The sequence below is a fragment of the Lagenorhynchus albirostris genome, chromosome X, assembly GCF_949774975.1.
Source record: "Lagenorhynchus albirostris chromosome X, mLagAlb1.1, whole genome shotgun sequence".
Classification (NCBI taxonomy): Eukaryota; Metazoa; Chordata; class Mammalia; order Artiodactyla; family Delphinidae; genus Lagenorhynchus; species Lagenorhynchus albirostris.
The window spans coordinates 85,829,863-85,849,889 of record NC_083116.1 but is presented as its reverse complement, the minus strand read 5'-3'; the positions used below and the strand labels follow the sequence as shown (position 1 = coordinate 85,849,889).

Below are 20,027 nucleotides of genomic sequence, written 5' to 3'. Positions count from 1 at the left end.
CTTGGAGCCTCTTTCCTATACCTCTTGCTGGTTAATCCTGAAGTATGGCACACAGCAAGCATTCAGTATTTATTGATTTGGTTTATTATTGGTAGGTTAAGAAATGCTGCACACACGTATGGGAGTGTGGATGAATCAGAGTCAGCCTACCCATGGGAATGTCTGCTCCATGAAGGCATTTTCCCTATTTGTTTTGTTCACAGCTTAGCTGTACACTAAGCTCCTACAGGAAACAATAAATATTGGCTAATTAAATGAAAAACAAAAAGAACAAAACAAAAATCAGCCTAAAATTCCCACTGAAATCATGGAAAAGCATTATGGTGGTTTTAAAGTAATGCTTTAGAGAATACTAAACTCCAACGTCCTACAAAGCAAAATACTTAATTATATTTGCCTTTTGCCTCTCTGCAGTCTCTGAAAGTAAATTCGGGTGAGAAATGCCCAGACCGTCCATCATGTCAGGAAACAGCAAGCTGAATCTTGAAACCCAGCCTGCTATTGACCATTTGATTAGAGACAGAGACATCACACTGACTGATTTGTAAAAGGGGACAAGGGGACACCACCTGATTATCAGGCCTTTCCATCCAGTCTAGTTTCTGATTATTTACATTAATACCCACCAAATATTCTGAGAACCCATTTATCACCATAATAACAACAGATAACATTTACTGACCACCTATTATGTATTATCTCTAATCCTTATAACACCTTGGAGATGAAGATCATTCCTGGTTTACTGAGACCAAGAGTAGCCACATACCCAGTAAGTGGTAGAACCTAGATTCAAACCAAATTTGCTCCACAACTCTGCAGTACACAAAATGTATGCACAGTCCACCCCGCTACACCCCTCCTACAGACACCGATATCCCTGTCCCTGGCCACATAAAATATGACCCTGAGAACTGCTGACCTAGATTTTATTGGACATTTGATAGTAAGATGTAATAATAAAGCAAATGAGGTATAGCCTTTCCTCACCCAAGACAAATCTGGAAATTATCTGCAGAAATACGTCGACAGGGTCTCTCCCTCAAAATCTGAAAACACTATACCTCAGATAAGTTTTCATGCTTGCTCTTGGTGCTTTTCTGCACTGCAGTATACTCAAAATAAGGGCAGGGATACCGAGGAGGAAGAATCTGAAACCTCCAACACTGACTTTGGAGGTGAGAATAGCATCACCTCCAATGACTGAGAAGTCATCCCCTACACGTCCTCTACCCTACAGTCCTGGGAAGCTGCAGATCCAGGAGTTATCCTTCTGGTCATTACTCCCAATTACTTAGAGAGAGAAACTGGCATCAAAAGAATTCAGGCAACAAATAGGGTTCACCAAAGTTGTAAATCAGTTTTGCCAGCAGAGAGGAAATGGCAGCATGCCAAGGAGACCTCCCTTCCTAGCATTCCTAAGAAAAAAAAATAAAAAACGGCAATGCCTGTGTGAAAGTTATGCTTATTAAGGAGGAGAGGAAGAGACTCCTTGTCTACACATTTTAAATTGGTGCTCTGGAATAATCTTAGTCTACCCTTTAAGAATGCTCTGTCTCCCATCCCCATCTTTACTTGTGGCTGGATTTGGTGCAAAATATCAATTGTAACAATGATGGATTATTCCCTATCTCATCACATCCAATTTCAAAGATGGAAGTACTTCTCAGTCTTGCCCACCTCTAACAGAAAATTAAGACATCAGCCTTTAAACTAATATGCTCTAGTGAATTGTCAACAACTTAACCACACAAAAGCCTGCCACTATCTAATAGATGATCTTCACTCAGAAGAGCCACAGGCAGCATTCAGTGAGTTCAGGAAAACACATCCATCAGAAGTCAATGCTAATTTTAAAATATCTTTAAAATAATTTACTTAAAAATTAAATCTGGAGTTCTCAACTCTAGCTTATTTTGAAAATGAAAAATGTCTGGCCATATAAATATCTGACTCAATAGATAAGAGGTGGGAACTTTTTTTTTCAAGCTGTGTAGGTGATTTGGCTGCACAGCCAGACTTGAGAGCCACTTTGTTATATATTGTTAATTATGCTTTGCCAATCTGTGATTCATTTAGGAATATGCTTAAAAATAATGGGGGAGGGAATGGGATATAAATAAGTATAGCCATGTGTTGACAACTGTTGAAGCTGGGTAACAGGTACATGGGGGTTCATTATACTGTTTGCAAACTTTTGTGTATGTTTGAAAATCTCATAAATTAGAAATATTTTAAATTAAGACTTTATCTTGCTAGATTCCCCCATTCCATCCTCCACATTGCTCCCAGAGCAATCTCCCTCAAACTCAAAATCTACCTACAACATCAAGTGTAAACTCCTTACCTAACCAGTATCCAAGACCTCTAGGACCTAGTGCCTGCTTACCTCTCTTACCAGGGCCATGACATTACATAATATTCCTCTTGGCTCCCCACGCTTTAACCATGTCAAGTTTTTACAGTTTCCCTACCATTCAAGACCTTTGATACCTTGACTCAGATTGTTCTCTCTGCTAAAATGGCTGCTCCCTGCATATATTCCCTAGAGCTCAGCTTAAATGTCACTTCCTCTGTCAAGCTTTTTCAGATATCCCCTCCCCCAGAGTAACACTGATCACTCTCTCCTTTGTGTCCCCACTGTATCCTGCACATACCCTCAATCAACACACCTCTCTTTATTTACATGTCAGTCTCCCCACTAGAGTGAGTTCTGCATGAGTGGGATTCTATTTATCTTTGCATTCCTGTTGCCAGCATAGGAACTGTCACTTAGTAGATTAATAAATGAATGAATGACTACCCAGTGAATGTTTAAAAAAGCTAAAAATTCCAAATCACTTTAAACACTTTTTTAAAGTGACATTTTCAACTGAGAAAACCAATTTATAAAACTCATTCAATCTTCATCTTTCACTCAACAAATAGTTATTAATATGCTACATGCAGGGCATTGTGATAGGTGCTATGAGATGGTCAGGTGTAAATCAGAGAAAAAGGAAGACTAGAAGCAATCGTAATATAAAAGCAACAAAAAGCCAGTACACAAAACATACAAATTACAGCTTCCTAGTGGTCAAAGCAAAGCTGGAAACACAACCAATTACAAAATCAACACACTACATAGGATAAATCCTTATGTAACACCAACCATAATCTTCTTGCTTTTTAAAAAAATTTGGATTTTTAGAGATTAAAGTTGCATAAAGCAGAGTACACCTTTAGCGAAAGTGAAACAATTTTAGCCCAGCTTTCACCTTTGGGCATAATGCTTTGGTCTAGGAAAAAAAATACACACACACACACACACACACACACACACTAGGAAATATAAGCACAAACAACAGCAATTTGGACATCCTCTTAATGACACCTGGAGAAATCTTTAGATTTCTTTGTGTCCTATATTGAGGGAGCACCACAAAAATCCTAAATTCTATGGAAAATTTGCACCTATGTGGGTATTTTTCTGAGAAGATAGTTGATAGCTTTCATTGGCTTCTTAAAGAGATCTGTGACCTGAAAAACATTAGGAACTATCACCCCCAGAAATATCTCCAAGACACTGTGTGCTTAGCCACTACAGTGTTTTCACTTTCATTTATGAAACACAGGCGTACGGTATTTCCCTTAAAGCCACATGACAGGCCACTGTCAGATACAATAAAGACAGTACAGGAAACCAAAGAAACAGAATTCCAACCCTTGTGCATTATTCAGCTCCAATTCTCTCATGTCCCTAGGTTTATAAAGAAATATTCAGCATCTCTAAAATTAAACCTCCTCTATGTAAGGGGGAATTCTGTATTCCTGGATAAAATACTCTAGTTCTGTATCCTGAAGACAGGTAGAAAAGGCACAATCCTTTCATAAAAAGGTTAGATTAAGTATATTTCTAAATAAAAGCTAGGTTTTAATGCCTTAAAATATTCTGACAAAAGATATATCTATATGACGGGAAGAGAGAACTTACTATTTATCTGCTACCATACGTGAGGATTATTATTTTTTTAAATTTAAAAGTAGAAACTGAGGAATACTACTTGGAAGAAAGTAAAAGTGAAATAGAGGACAACAACAGAATGGAAAAGCCTGGGAGTCAAGCTGGGCTTAAATTCCACTTACTAGGTGTATAATCTCAGACAAGTTACTCCAAGTCAGTAACCTCTGTAAAATAAACAACACAGTCTATCTCATAGGATTGTGCCTGGCGAAGAGTAAGCCATATTATTATGTCTTATTTCTTTTAGCTCCAGATTAATCTAAGGGCAGCAGTCTTATGCTGGGTATCTCACACACACACACACACACACACACACACACACACACACACACACACACACACACACACACACACACACACACACACACACACACACACACACACACGATCAAGAGCCAAAAAGAGCTGTTTTTTTCCCCAGCCTTTCTACATGTTATCTGCATATGAAGAACATAAAGTATTTATTAATCTCCAAACTGTCTGCCTTAATTACGGACATAAACTTAACTTTGATGACAAGATTAGGAAGCTCCAGGTCTCACTCTCAAGTTAGTTATAGTTCTCCAAAGGTTAGTCTACTAAATAATGTTCGGGCCATGCCACTTAAGAATCAAAAATTTTAAGTGTACCTCAACTATTCTGAGCTACTTTTAATGAATTTGGAAGGAACAAAGATTCTTTTACATGGTTAATAAGTTATTTATAGCAATTATCAACATGGCAGCAAACTCCTTTCAGAATTGAGAACAATTCCAACTTCACAGGTTTGTTACAAGGATCAAATTAGTTCACTGATAAGAAAGCTTTAAAACAAAGCCTTTAGAAAAAAAGATTATGTCCCAACATATAGACTAAACTGGCTCTGTTTGAGTAAATTTAAACACCACTACATACAGCCCGGCACACAGTCATTTCCAATGTTCTTTAAATAAACCAGACAATGTGAACAATCTGCTGCTTTAAAACATTTATAACTGAAAGGTGTTTGCTAAAACTGTAAGAATAGTATGCAAAGGCACTCTAGTTCCCTGACACAAACTGACTTTGTGACTTTAGGACAATCTGGGCCTCAAACATGTGTAAAATGGAAATATAATAAATAAGATCCCTTAAAACACTGTCTATAACACTATGCCTTCAGTTCAAGACAAATGTTAAAGGTATTAAACATGAACAACCTGAATTATTCTCAAAACCTATAGAGCAAAAAGTAACCAACCCAGTTTGCTACTTGGCCAAATTCCAACTTAAAAAAAACTATTAAAAAATATTAGGGGCTTCCCTGATAGCGCAGTGTGTGAGAATCCGCCTGCCAGTGCAGGGGACACGGGTTCGAGTCCTGGGCCAGGAAGATCCCACGTGCCACGGAGCAACTAAGCCCATGCACCACAACTACTGAGCCTGCGCTCTAGAGCCTACGAGCCACAGCGACTGAGACCACATGCCACAACTACTGAAGCCCGCGTGCCTAGAGCCCAGGCTCCACAACGAGAAGCCACCACAATGAGAAGCCCGCACACTGCAACGAAGAGCAGCCCGCGCTCGCTGCAGCTAAAGAAAGCCTGCACGCAGCAACGAAGACCCAACACAGCCAAAAATAAATAAATAAATTTTTTTAAAAAAAGTATTAGAAGGGGCTTCCCTGGTGGCGCAGTGGTTGAGAGTCCACCTGCCGATGCAGGGGACACGGATTCGTGCCCTGGTCCGGGAGGATCCCACATGCCATGGAGCAGCTGGGCCCGTGAGCCATGGCCGCTGAGCCTGCGCGTCCGGAGCCTGTGCTCCGCAACGGGAGAGGCCGTGACAGTGAGAGGCCCGCGTACCGCAAAAATAAAAAAAAAAGTATTAGAAGATAAAACGCAGGGAATTATTCTTGTAATCTTGGCAAAGAAAAGATCTCCCAAGAAAGATGTGAAACCTAGAAACCATAAACAAAAGAATTTGACTACATAAAAATTCCAAACCATAGAAAATATCTGCAACAGGAAAAATAAAGGGTTAATATTTCTAATATACAAAGAACACCCAAAACTCACTAAGACAATCTTATTGAAAACCAAGTAAAAGGGAACTTGTAATTTGCAGAGGATATAAACATTTGCTTATCCTTATTAGTAACTACAAAAATGCTAATCAAAACAAGGAGATGTGATTTCTCGCTCAACAGACTGGTTAAAATTAAAAGGACCAACTGTATCTTGTTTTGGCAAATGTAGGTGGAGAAAAGGACACTCACAAACACTTCGGTGGAAATGGCAATTCTATATAGCCTTTCTGGAGGTCATTTTGGCAGTACCTATCAAAAAATTAAATGGGTACCACCCTTTGATTCAGGATGAATTCTATTTCCAAGGCTCAACAACAGGGAATGATGAAATTATAGCAGATTCATGCTTTTGGGATGCAACGCAACCATTAAAAAGAATGGAGTCCAGCCATGTATTCTAATGTATAAAAATACGTATAGTACATAAATGGATAAGCATAGTATGTAAACGTTAAAGCTATAAAAGAATATGTACACATTGTTAACAGATATAAAAGGAGACCATCATTTGTGGGGGGGTACTAATTTTTAACTGAAATGTTTATTTTGTTTGAATCTTTTTTTTTAATAGCAAACGTCACTTTTATAATTTAAAACAGTTGAAAAGGAAGGGAAAAAAAGATGAGCTTAGAAAACATCACTTTAATTTGAAAGTTTTACAAGCAGGAAATTTAGTCACATCTATAGATTTATAGCATCCATAAATATGCATGAAAACATGCAACCAAATCAAATTGTCCCATGAAAGAGCTCCAAATTGACCTTATGTTGAAAAGTAATAACCATAGTCAAAAGGGCAAAAGAAACTAAGCCTTCTTTGAACTTCTGACTTTCTCATTTACCTTTCTACTCCCTTAAATTTCCTCCATTTTTTGGGTTAACTTTCTTATAGGAAGGGGGCCACTTACTTTGCACTTCTATGGATGACACCTGCTGGCATATTTAGAAATACAGATAATAAATTCAGTTTCAAGGAAAGATACAGCATAGTGGAAACATACCAAACTAGATAACCTGGTTCAATGGCCAACTCCACCCCTAAGCAGCCATGTTACCTTGGGCAAGTCATTTCCCCAAAACCTGTGCCTATAAAATAAGGAGTTTGATGTAGACAATACCAAATATAAGGGTCTTATCCAGCTCTTCTGTTGGACATGGAGAAGACTACCGCCACTGGTAATTTGTTTTGCTAGAGGTAGATATGTGAATTCACCCATGCAGGCAGTCTGCCTTTACTTTTAAAAAGCAAAAATCTAAAATCCTCTATGTAAAAGGTTGTATTCAAGTGACATCTATACCTCTCCAGACTATACTTCCTTTTAAGGCTGGCCTCACCAAGACAGTTAAGGAAATTTGAGAAGCAGGGAACTGGAGCTCCAGATTAGGTCAACAGACTGCAAGGCACTCTAAGCTGGAGTAGTCAAGCTAGTCCCTGTAAAACATGGCAGCAGATATAGATACAAAGAGAGAGGCATCTATAACAATGATACTGGATATATCCAGGTTTATACTCTTCTCTTATACTAATGTATGTCCCTAGCTCCTTGTACTTAGAAACACTCAGAGAATGCTTGTTGAACTGAAGAGAAGTAAGATGTGAGAGGGAAAAAGAAGATATAATATTAACAACAATAACAACAAAACCAACAATGGTTTCCAGTTTATTGAGGCCTTACTATGTGCCATATGCTATATTTTATACAATATATGAAATGTTATAAGTGCTACTCAAGGGCTTCCCTGGTGGCACAGTGGTTAAGAATGTGCCTGCCAATGCAGGGGACATGGGTTCAAGCCTTGGGTCTGGGAGGATCGCACATGCCACGGAGCAACTAAGCCCATGCGCCACAACTACTGAGCCTGCACTCTAGAGCCTGCGAGCCACAACTACTGAGCCCACGCACCTAGAGCCCGTGCTCCGCAACAAGAGAAGTCACCGCAAAGAGAAGCCCATGAACCGCAACGAAGAGTAGCCCCCGCTGGCCACAACCAGAGAAAAGCCCGCACGCAGCAACGAAGACCCAACACAGCCAAAAACAAAAATAAATAAAAATTTTAAAAAGTGCTACTCAAGTATGTTAATAGTGGTGATACTGATAACCATTAGGAAGACTCATGGGTTACTAAGGTTACAGGAGAACCTTGAACAAACTAAAACACTAGGGGGCTGTGTAGCTGGAGGGTGGGAGATCAAGGCAATCAATGTACTGCACACCACCACAGACTGGGTAGGACCATTCAGGGGGTATGAATGTGACTCCAAAGGCTTGGCAAAGCAAAAAACTATTCTGGTGGAACGTTCAGTTATCACTGGCCAGAGACTTAGCCCCCAAATGATCAAAGAACAAATACCATTCCTCCTTAACCACAGACTTGAAGGATCCAGACAGGCTGTGCTAACTGGCCATCAGTTCACCACTGTGACTGCCCATCTTTGAGCTGTCAGAGGGGTTAAGTGAAATAGTATGTTAAAGAAATTACCATATACTTAACCACCTACAGTATACTAACACCTTATATTTTCACATTTAACCCCAATAAACCCATAAATAAGGTATTTTTCCCAGATGAAGCAACTGATAGGTTAAGTTAACTTGTCCAAAGGGACAGAACTAGTTAAGTTGCCAGAAAAAAATTTAAAACCCGAGCATTTATTCTGCCTTTCTTATATAAACTATAAATTATTCCAGCCAATACATGAAAAGAAAATGAGAGTTAAAACACCATTTTGCAACTCTCAATGAATTAATAATGGATCTAAGCTTTGGGCAGCAGTGGCTGTTAACATCAAAAAGAAAAAAAATCCAAGACACCACTACAACCTAACAAATGTAAATGAACACACCACCGCCAAAGGGAATGAATCTGAATTTATAAAGCCTCTGGATGTAGCTATCAATTTTTAGGAAATATAGAGGACAGAAGAACATATTGAACTATACTGAGTATGCAATCAGCAAAATTCAGTCTGGGAAATTCTACAGGTCAAATGGCCTGAGTTTGTCAATAGACAAAGTATAAAGAAAAGGAAGAAAGGGAAGCTACAGATACTTAAAAGACAAACTGAGTTTTTAAAAATGGACAAATTACACTGTCCAGGGATGCACACTTGTATGATTAAAACCATAAAAGAATGCAAAGAAGTGACTACTATAAAGTCAGAACAGTAGTCACTTTCCAGAGGGAGGGAGGATACTGTGATGGGGATGGGCACATGGAGGGACTTCTAGGGTGACAGGCAAAATTCTATTTCTTGACTTGGGTGGTAGTAACAAAAGTGCTTTAAGATAATTTATTAAACCATATATTTGTTTGGGGATAGTTTTCCATATTTGTTTTCTATTTTTTTTAACAATAAAAGGAAAACATTTTAATCACTTTTAATTAAACTTTAATTAAACTTTTAATTAAAGTTTCCCACATATAGTAAGATTCCATTTTGTATGAAATGCCCCAAATAAGCAAATCTATAGACATAAAATAGATTAGTGGTTGGTTGTGAGAAAGGAGAAGGGGAGTGATTAATGGCCACTGGGTTTCCTTTAAAGATGATGAAAATGTTCTAAAATTGATGTAGTAATGGTTGTACAACCATGAACATACTAAATAAAAACCACTTGTATACTTTAAATGGATGAATTGTATGGTATGTGAACTATACCTCAATAGAGATGTTAATAAAAGTCTAAGACACCCCAATTAAGTCAAGACACACTTTAAAAATAAAACTGGGGCAGAGCCTGAGAATCTGCATTTCTGACAAGTTCCCAGGTGATGGTGCTGATGCTGATCTGGGGACCACATTTTGAGAACCACTGCAATGAAGGATTTCAAAACTGCTTCTAGCTGAAGGCAGTACTAATCAGCACTGAAGAGTCAAGTGTTTTACTCAGGGACTGGGAAAGTAGTCCTGAATAAAAAGTTAACACTTTGTGCCAAGCACTGTTCTATTCTACTGGTTCCCTGACCATTAACACCAGCATCTCCTTGGGAACTTGTTGGAAATGCAAAATCTAGCCCCACCCCGACCTACAGAATCAGAAACTCTGGGGATGGGGCCCATCAATCTGTGTTTTAGCTAGCCCTCTAGGTGATTCTGATGTTCCCTAAAGTTTCAGAACTACTGTTCTATGAACTTTATATGCATTAACTCAGCTAAACTTCTCAAAAACCCTATGAGGTAGGTAACACTATTATTACCATTTTATAGATTAAAAACTGTGGCACATAGGTTAAGTAATTTTCACAAGATGACACAGCTGATAAGCAATGGAGTTGGAACTTGAACCCAGGGAGTTTACGTTCTTCATCACTGTGCTGAAAGCTCTTTCCACCTATAAGAATTCAATCAGCAGAATGCAGTAATAGAAAATTAGTAGGGGAAGTTTAAAAACAAACAAACAAAAAAAGCAAAGACGGGAATTCCCTGGTGGTCCAGTGGTTAGGCAGGACTCCACGCTTTCACTGCCAAGGGCCCAAGTTCAATCCCTGGTCAAGGAACTAAGATCCTACAGGATGCGCGGTGTGGCCAGAAAAACAAACAAAAAACAAAGACCAGGAAAAATACACCTCGCTATAAAGACAGGAAAATAAGAAAATAATTGTAGCAAATAAGTAATCATTAAAGCAATCTTCCAAATGTGTTCCAAAATATAAGCAGCCACCAAATACAATATACCCAAGTATTTCCAGAGCAATTATCTTGGTACCTAATTATAAGGACTTAAAATTTGTGTTATGCTAAAGATGGTACATAAATTCATGGCAGTATGTTCACACTTACCAATCTTTAAAGTCTAAATGATTATACTAAGAAGTCATTCCAGAATAATTTGCATCTCCCTACTCCTTGTCCCTTTCAGTCACTACTTAAAGATTACTGAAAAGGAAAAACTGCTTTCTTTCAATATCTAAGATTATACAATCAGAATCTCAGAGTTGAAAAAGAATTTTCACATTCACCTAGTCCAGTCAGCAATCCAAACTGAATCAATCTACAATACTAATCTCCATTTAAAGATATACTAATAAGAAGTTGAAAGAAATTCCAATTTTCTGTAAAATCACATTCTGGAACTAATCCATGTCACCACTGTAATTTTTAAAGCCAAATGACTAAAACTTTTAACTAAAAGTTGAAAATGCTCAGGTTAACAGCTCAAACAAAACCTACAGCTGTTTTACTCAGAGAGAACCACTCCTTCACTATCTGAAAGTGTTTCTATACCAAGCTGGTCAACAAGTACATCACGTTTTAGCAACTCAACCCTTATGACACATCAAATGAGAGGGCTTCCAAAGAATCTGAGCTGAATTATCCCTGACATTAACATATAAACATCTGATAACCGGTCATTGAGGAAACAAGTCAGAGAACAATATAGCAAAACACCCAATTGCTTGTTACTGTCAACTTTACAGATAGTGAGATCACTGTAAAGCAGCCAAATATGATTACAGCTACACATCAGATTTTAACAATTTAATCAAACTGCAAGAGAGGTAACGTAGAATGTGAAAGGCAAATATATTCAAAGCAACCAATTCTGGCATTTCAGTAATACTCTGAATCCACGGTTGAAAACACACAACAAAAGGGAAAAGCAGCAATAGATTTCCATTGTAAACTTGTAATTCTGGAAACAATTCAAATATTGAAATGTCTACTGTGTGCAAAGCTCTCTCCCAAAACTCTAGTTATCCTAGTTTCACAAACTCAGGATTACAAGGTTTAAGCGATATTGTTCAAACTTCCTAACTACAGAAAACTCAGGACAAGGGTAAATGACTAATCACTATACATAATGTGCTCAAATTCTTTTCTTGAACAAATGGATTTCACTGTAATTCCCAAGAAATCACTTCTTTAATACCTAGTCAATTTACAACTAAGGATCTGATTTCTCCATTAATGAACAAAGAACTGAAAAGCCTGAACTCATGATCCATAGCACTGATGATTCACAATCATATTGCATCTAAATGCCTCAGAAACTTTCATTCATGACCTCTAACCTTCTCTGCCCCTTCAACTTGTAATCACTCTCATTTCAAAGGTAGGCACAAGTGGCCTTGCTCTGCCCCCAACGTGTGCTTAAGTCAAAGGCTGACTGGAGCATATGTGCCCAACTTCCATTCTCAGGTTTTGACCATGGAAGGGACATGCAGTAGATCCTACGATGGCCAATGCTGAACAAGGAAAGAAATGAACAGTTTAAAGGACTCTATGTTGGGGGAACAGCATTTCCAGAAGAAATAAAATGAAACAATAAATAACCACAGGAAAACTACAGTTGTGTATAATAGCTGAAAATCAGGATGTCTAAGTGGAAGCTCTCAAAAATTGTTTAGTATTGCCATTTCAAAAACTGTATTACAGCCAGAGGAACTCATCACTAAGTCTTAAAAGCTTAGAAGTTATGGGTCAGAGCAGCTGAGATACCAACATCAAAAGAATAAAAAGCAACATTATAAGATAGTATAAAAATAGCTAAACTACCTAAGGAAATTGAAACCATGATGAAAAACCCCAAAGGCACAATCAGGTCATTATCTAGGAAACATTAGCTTCTTCCACAAGGAGGCCTACTTTTCATGTGGAGCAGTAAGCAGGGCCAAGACATGGAACTGAAGTCAGGTATCAATTAAATCAGACTCTGCCACAGAAAAAGGAACCCATGACTAGTTATTTTGGGATAGTGCCTAGGCCAGCAGTATCAACTCCAACTGGGATATAGGAGATTACTGCCATTGTTCCATTATAATGGGGTCCTCCAGGGTCTTTAATTTAGTAAGAATGGGTTAGATACCACTTTGAGAATGTAATCACCAAATGTGGGGGAAACTCTACAGGGTAAGTTCTTCAACAAATAAATTGGAAGAAAAAGAAAAGGGAGGGAACCTGCAGATTAAAATAGATTTAAGAAAGATATCAATCTTCCTTTGTGATAAATGGACTTTCTTTGGATCCTGATTCAAACTAAAACTTGAACACTAGCTTCATATTTGATATTTTAAAAAATCAGTTAATTTTTTATCATACTGAAAGTCTTAGCCAGTGCAATACAGTGAGAAAAAGAAAAAAAATCAGTTAATTTTCTGAGTTGTGGTAATGGTTTTGATGTTTAAAAGAGCCCTTTATCTTTTAGATACAAATATTTTGCAAATAAAAAGAGAACAGCAGGGGTTTATTTCAAAATAATCCAAGGGGTAGGGAGTAAGGGGCCTCAGTGGGTAGAAGTATAGATGAAAAAGAATGGCTGCAAGTTGGCAACTGTTAAAGCCGGTGATGGGTACACAGGGGGATCATTATATTATCCAATTTTTATATGTTCGAAAAATTCCAAAAAATTGGTTAGACATAGTATCTTGCAATTTTATTTTTTGAATGATTCTTAGAGTGACTTAAAAAATCATGTACAGACAGAATTCATTTAAATTTTAATTTAGTAATGAGCTCCATTTAAACACAAGAAACAGCCAGTACCACATCAGATCCAGACAATGGAAGAAACCAAAGTATCTCAATTACAGAATGGAAATACATACACCCCCACCATCTCCATTCCAGGAAGTATAATACAAATACTACCCACAAAGATCCACAAAAACTAACCTAAAATCACAGCCAATCATACTCATCCTGGTAGGAAATCTCAACACTGCTCCAACAGCTTCCTGAACCTTCCTGACCAAGTTGGTCTGCTGGTTCCTCTGGAGTGCTAACCCACTCAGGTCAGACTACTGGAGGACCTACAAAAAAAAAAAAAGGAGGGGGAGAGATACACAACACATTTATTAGGGTGTGGGGGAGCTAACCATTATATCAACGTTCAAACATAATCACAGTTATTATTTCTTAAGCAATAACCCTCACATAACAATTTTCATTTTTTAGGACCTGCTTTGAGCAGCAACAAGAATTCAGAACCAAAGCTAAAGCAATTCTTCTGACATTTAGACAACATCCCTGAAAACTCAGCTCTCAATTCCAATGAAATTATAGGGAATAGTGATTATTTTATAGACGAAGTTATATCCTTGTTGTGAATTGACACTAAAACAATGTTGAATTTTTTGTGAAAAAAACTGCACACATAAATTATTTTTCACCTTCATACATGCTTTTTTGGCCATACTGGGAAACAAATGATAAACACCCTGGAAACTCAGGTTGAACTCTGCCACTGAACCTTAGACAGTTTTTAACTGGTATTGCCACTCCTTCCTCCCTTCTCAGAGACCACCTAGAATAAATTAAACCTTTTAGAGGTCACACCTAGATTATCATTACCAGATTTATTCTAGTTCCGAATGACAAAAGTCAAATTAAGGTTTAATTTCTAATCACTACTTGACCCACTGTGAAAAACACCAAGGCAAAATCTCAAAACAGAAAGCGATCTCTTGTCCTCCCATGAAAAAGGGGGAAAATTACATTACCTCCAAAGCACTCAAACTAAATAAAGCAAACCCTAAAGCGCAAAACCAGTGTCTGCATATAGTTAATTAACAGATGGTTACCCATGGTAAAATTTTAATCCTATGTAAACTTTTCACCATCATATTCCTATTTCAAATCCCATCATCCATCCAAGGTAATTAGAAAAAAGCACTCATTTTAATATTGGTCTAATTAAAATATAAACAGTAAGGAAAACTAACATCCAAATTGAATACAGTAACTTCTACTTAGTAAAGAATATTAGAAAATATAAAATGGCAAAAACACAATAGGGGATAGTGTATTAAAGAACTGTCAGTAATTCACTTTGGAAAAGAAACTTGGTATCCCAAACAACCTTTCTAAATCCTCTCAGATAGAATTATCCTGCTCAGGTAAGCCCAAATAACAGATCCCCACACTGATCTGAGGGACCAAAGAAAGGAGGTAGGGGAAAAGCAGTAGGAACACTTAAAAACTAGCTAGCAGATGTTCTCTTTCTTACTGTGAAAAGCACAGCACCAAATTTCATTACTTTCATAGGGTGAATGACAGGACAGACCGACTTTGAAGGAGTGGAAGGAGGGAGTAGGCAAGAGACGAAACATCCCTTCCTAAAGGCAGAACACCTGGGTGTGGTTCTTGACAGGAACATTATGGCCAGGGGTCATTCCAGGAAGGTGATTTTGCATTAAAACTCCTAGACCAGAAACATAGGTAGGAATCACATTCAAACATAATAAACCACTGGAGATAAAAAGTTTGGCTTACAAGGGGGGGAAATATACAAAAATGATAGGACTGGCCTAGAAATATACTAAAAATTTACAGTTCTTTAACTGTTTCTTTAAACAAAAATCTCCTTTCCCAGGTCATAAAACTACCATATGACACAGGTGCATCTGCCAACGTATTTTTACACCAAGAAAAAGTAACCACAATTTACTGTATGCCTACCATAAGCCAGGTACTTTATAAATTGTTTAATTCTAACAACTATTAAGAGCTACTATCCCCATTATACAGATGAAAAACTGAGAATACGAAAAGTAATTTCCCCAAGGTTACAAAGTTTGATGTGAACCCAAAGCACACAGTATTTCTACCATACCAGGCTGCCTCCCTTGAGTGGGAAATGTTGGTGTCTCCTCAATATACGCAACTCTGGGGCTAAAAGAAAACAATGTAATCTAAAAAGGAAACAAATGATAGGGAATTGTCTATAGTAATCGTGGAATGGCGGGGGGGGGGGAGAAAAAAAGTAGAACAGGGCAATGATTGAGGGGCAAGACATAATCTATCAAAGCTATTTTATTTTCCAGTACATGGGGGGGTAAATGTAGTGGAGACTGACAGGAGGCTACCTTTCTCTCTAGGGGATTCAGCTCCCAGAAAAACAGCATGGGGGGGCGGGGAATAGAAGAAGTAATAAATCCTTAACAATTACATGAGAAACATGTAAGAGGTGGTTAGCAGCAAAAAAAGATGTCCAGACCAAGAGGCCACAGGAACTCAGAGCAAGGCAGGGAAAAGGGGCGGTTCCCAAGCTTGCAAAGGGGATGGGCGGGGCGGGGGGGGGAGAGCAAAAAGTTAGTTCACTGGAGGGTTATTCTCTACAGCCTTTTTAGAAGTTTTTTTCCCCCTTTTTTGAGAGGAGTGGGTGTTTATGAGGAAGGAAAGGCTAACGGCCCCGAGAACGAAGAGGTCACAAAGACTGCAATCATCCAACCACCAACCCATTCATTGTTCCACCTAAAAATGGTTGAGCAGCAGAGTTGGAGAAATCAGTGCCCTGTGCTCCGATCAGGGTCATACAGGCTTGAAGGCTACTATGACTCCATCCACGAAGACGGAATAAATGCAGGGAACAGGAAAGGGTCTCTAGTCAATGCCTGTGTCAAGTGGATCAATTGGGGGGGGCGGGGGCGGGACGGATTAGGAGACTTGGGCTAAGCTCTGCCTTAGCAGGACCGGGGAGGGGATGACAGGAAAAAGCTTTGACTCTCCCTCTTAAATACGAGCCTCAAATATCCATGTAGATGAGGAAGATTCAAAGGGACGGTGGAATTAGGGGAGAATGGGGAAGGAATACGTCAGAGGCACCAAAGCTTGACCCGCTCTATCTTAGTTCAAAGACCATGGGAGTTGGGGAAGTACAGCCCACCTCAAGAAAACTAGAGGATTCATTTGGGCCCCGAAGGAGCGGAAAACCGAGGCGAGCCCACAAAAAGGTAGGAGGAGGGAATCAGTCATCGTAGGTTGGTCCCATCTCCCCCGCTGCCAAATCTAACCCCCCACCCCACTCCCCAACGAACTTCAGGACTCCCGCCCCCCACCCTTCCCAACCCGCCCACTGCGGCGGCGACAACGGAGGCGTTGACCGATTGGTGGGGTAAAGGCGGGCCCACACGCGGCTGAGGCCCGGGAAATGGTGTCGCCTCAACCAACTAGAGACGGAGTGGTCTTCGCCTCAGGTTCGGCTTATTGGCACCTCGGCTTTTCGCCAATCGTCACCTCCTTAACGTCGGGTACCTGAGAGGTGTCACAAACGCGGAAAGCCAACATCTCAGTCCCGGGTCCTGGCCGGACAGACATCAGCTTCCGCCGCCATCTTAACAGCAGGCGAACCGACCCTAGTCACTGCCACCCCCCACCCGAGGTACCTCCGCCATCGCCAACGGATTCCAAGAGAACGTAACCCCGCTCCCGCGAGAACTCACCGGCTAGGAACAGCATGAGCCGAAGACGCTGCCGCCGCCTCCGCGGCTACTGCAGTCTGTAGCCGAACCGCAGCCGCCTCCGCGCGATCCCGCGAGAACCTCTACCCGACGGGAACAGCCTGAGCCCAGCCCTTCACAGACCCCTCCTCCCACCAAAGCTGAAGTCGCTACGGCTCCGTTCTCACCCTACGCGAAGCAAAAAGCAAATGACGCACAAACTCACGGAGAGCCAAGGGGCGGAGCCACTCTGCCGCCGCCGGCTCTCGCATGCGCGATCAGAACTATCGCGATAATACGTTTTGGTCTCCGCGAGACCTTCGACTTCACCGCAGGATGCCGCCCGCGCCTCGTCTTTAGGAAATGCGAGATCTCGCGAGACCTGGGGCACGCTCCTAATAAGGAGAGAGGCGGGGCTCCATGAAAATGACTGGGAGTTTTCAGGGGAAGGGAGGAACCTCCCGTCCTGCAGGGATCTCGCCTACCACGAGGTTTCCGACCCACTGCGGAGCTGGCTGCCAAACCTCGCGATGACACAGCTCAGCGCCAAATCTCGGCCATGTCCTGAAAACTGCCTCCGCCCCCGATCTAAGGTGTCTAGAGCCTAGTGCTTGAGGAAAATTTAAAAAGTCAACCTGTTTATTCTCACGCTTCCGGGCAGAGCTGTACCAATTAACCAAACTCCATGCTGGAAGAGGAGCAATAGATCTCCCATTGTTACCTAACTCCAGGAATCACATATTATTTTGGACTAACACATAAAAGACGTTCTATCTCACAATAAGCACGCAAATGCAAATGAAAACAATGACATAACATTTTTGGCCCATTAGATCGGAAAAAAAATTTTTTAAGACCGATAATATCCAGACTCCTTCCCTCGCCGCACTGCAGGCTACTGAATCCATCTTAATCTAACTAAAGGCTCATATCGTTAGTTCTAGCTCCAAAGCCACAAATTTTAACTCCTGAGGCTTTACCTTGGCATAACCAAAAGATCCAATAAAGTGGTTTTCTCCAAACAAAGAGGTCTGCCCTCAGGAAAAATTCAAGCTTCCAAGGCGGGGGTGGGGGTTGGGGGGGAGTGCGTGCTTGAAGCTTTTAATATGGCAGTTTTTCCACGTCTAGCCAACAATGTTTCTCCAATAAATCTTGGGAGCCAATCTGGCTCGATTTGTGGGCTTTCCTATTCTAATGCATTGTTCTGTCTATTCTAATTTATATAATGTTCCTTTAGAGTACATTTTAATAGCTGGTAGTACGAGTACCCCATCTTTACTTATCTTTAAAATATTTTCTCGGTTGTTTAGCCATATTTTTTCTGGATGAACTTTAGAATCATATTAAGTTCCAAACACTTGGTATATTTATTGAAATTGCATGAACTGTATAAATCAACACAGAAAAAATGGACATCACTACAAAATTGAGCCTTCTTATACAGAAGCACAGTATCCCCTTCTTCACGTATGCAAACGTTCTTTCATTATATTCCTCAATAAAGTTTTGTAGTTTACTTCTAGGTATTTTTATTCTTTTTTCTTGCTATTGCGAATGGGGTTTTTTTAGTGTTAAATTTTCGAAATGCTTACTGCTTATAGATAGGAAAACTATCGATATTTGCCTATTTAGTTTTGTAATCGTACAAATAAATATGTTCAACTTCACAAGTAATCAGGGAAATGCAAATGAAAACAATGACATACCATTTTTTGCCCTTTAAATTAGCCAAAATTACAAAGGTTGATGATAATTCGTGTTGGCACAACTGTGGAAAAATGGGCATTCTCGCACAACATTGAAGAGTGTAAATTAGTATAGCCTTTTGGGAAGGCAGTTTGGATAAATTTATCAAAATTCAAAATGCATAAACATTTTGACCCAGCGATTACTCTTCTAAGAATTTCTCCTACAGAAATACTCATACATGATACACACACACACACACACACACACACACACACACACACAAGCCCATTCATTATAGCATTGCTTGTAATAGCCCCTTCCCTCCCCCAAAAGGGAAACAAGCCAATGTACATCAATCGGGAAATAGTTAAATAAACTGTAGTACAATCATACAATTCAGCTGTTTATAAATGAGATAAATTTAGATTCCCTGATATAGGAAGATCTACAAGACATATTGTTAAGTTTTTAAAAAGCAATTAGCCGAAATGAATGTGTGTGTGTGTGTGTGTGTGTGCGCGCGCGCGTGTGTGTGTAGTACCATTTAGATACCAAAACCTACATATACGACGCCTAAGTAGTTACCCGCGAAGCCTGCCTGCCAGCCCCTCACCTTCCCCCTCCTCTGAGGCCGCCTTCCTCGAACCCCTGAGAGAAACGCCGAAGGCCCGGCCTTTACTCCCTCTCTAGGGCCACTTGGCCACGACTAATGCCGGTACCTCGCATCCCCACTGTCGGCCGCTCTCTCGCCGCACTGCCGGCCGCTGCCGGGCTGCCCCCGAAGATGCGGCGAGCTCTCTTCACTGGCGCCGGCCGAGGCCTGGGGGAGGGGAGAGAAGGCGGGGTTGAGGGAGGGCTGAGGCAGGCCGCCGGGTTCCTTCACCAGCCTCTCCCGCAGGCTCCCCAAGGCCGCCACCTCCGCGCCTCAGCGCAGGGTCCCGTGGGAACATCCCCCAGCGAGGAGCAGAGGACGGCTGCGAGAGCAGAGCCCGCCCCCCAGCCCGGAGGAAGACGCTCACCTCGGCGGCACTAGCAGGAGCGTGCCGGGTCCGCGGCCCTGCTTCAGACCTGCTCCCCTCGCTCGCCCTCCGTCGAAAACCTCCCCCTCCGGCTCTCCTCATACTCGTT

At 40.5% G+C, this 20,027-nt stretch overlaps 1 protein-coding gene across 8 annotated transcripts in view; it reads right to left on the bottom strand.

Annotated features, from left to right (window-relative positions):
* HUWE1 (HECT, UBA and WWE domain containing E3 ubiquitin protein ligase 1) overlaps nucleotides 1-19,970 on the bottom strand; it is a 143,367-nt gene extending 123,397 nt beyond the window's left edge. For 6 of the 8 annotated variants that reach the window (XM_060138841.1, XM_060138846.1, XM_060138845.1 and 3 more), the window contains exons 1-3: nucleotides 19,919-19,970; nucleotides 19,619-19,719; nucleotides 13,666-13,802 (exon numbers count right to left, since the gene is read on the bottom strand). The gene's annotated coding sequence lies outside the window, so the exon portion shown is untranslated. Of the gene's footprint in view, nucleotides 1-13,665; nucleotides 13,803-17,213; nucleotides 17,329-19,618; nucleotides 19,720-19,918 lie in introns of those variants that run through there. The other 2 variants (XM_060138849.1, XM_060138842.1) reach the window with 2 other exon arrangements.
* Between the last annotated feature and the right edge of the window lie 57 nt (nucleotides 19,971-20,027).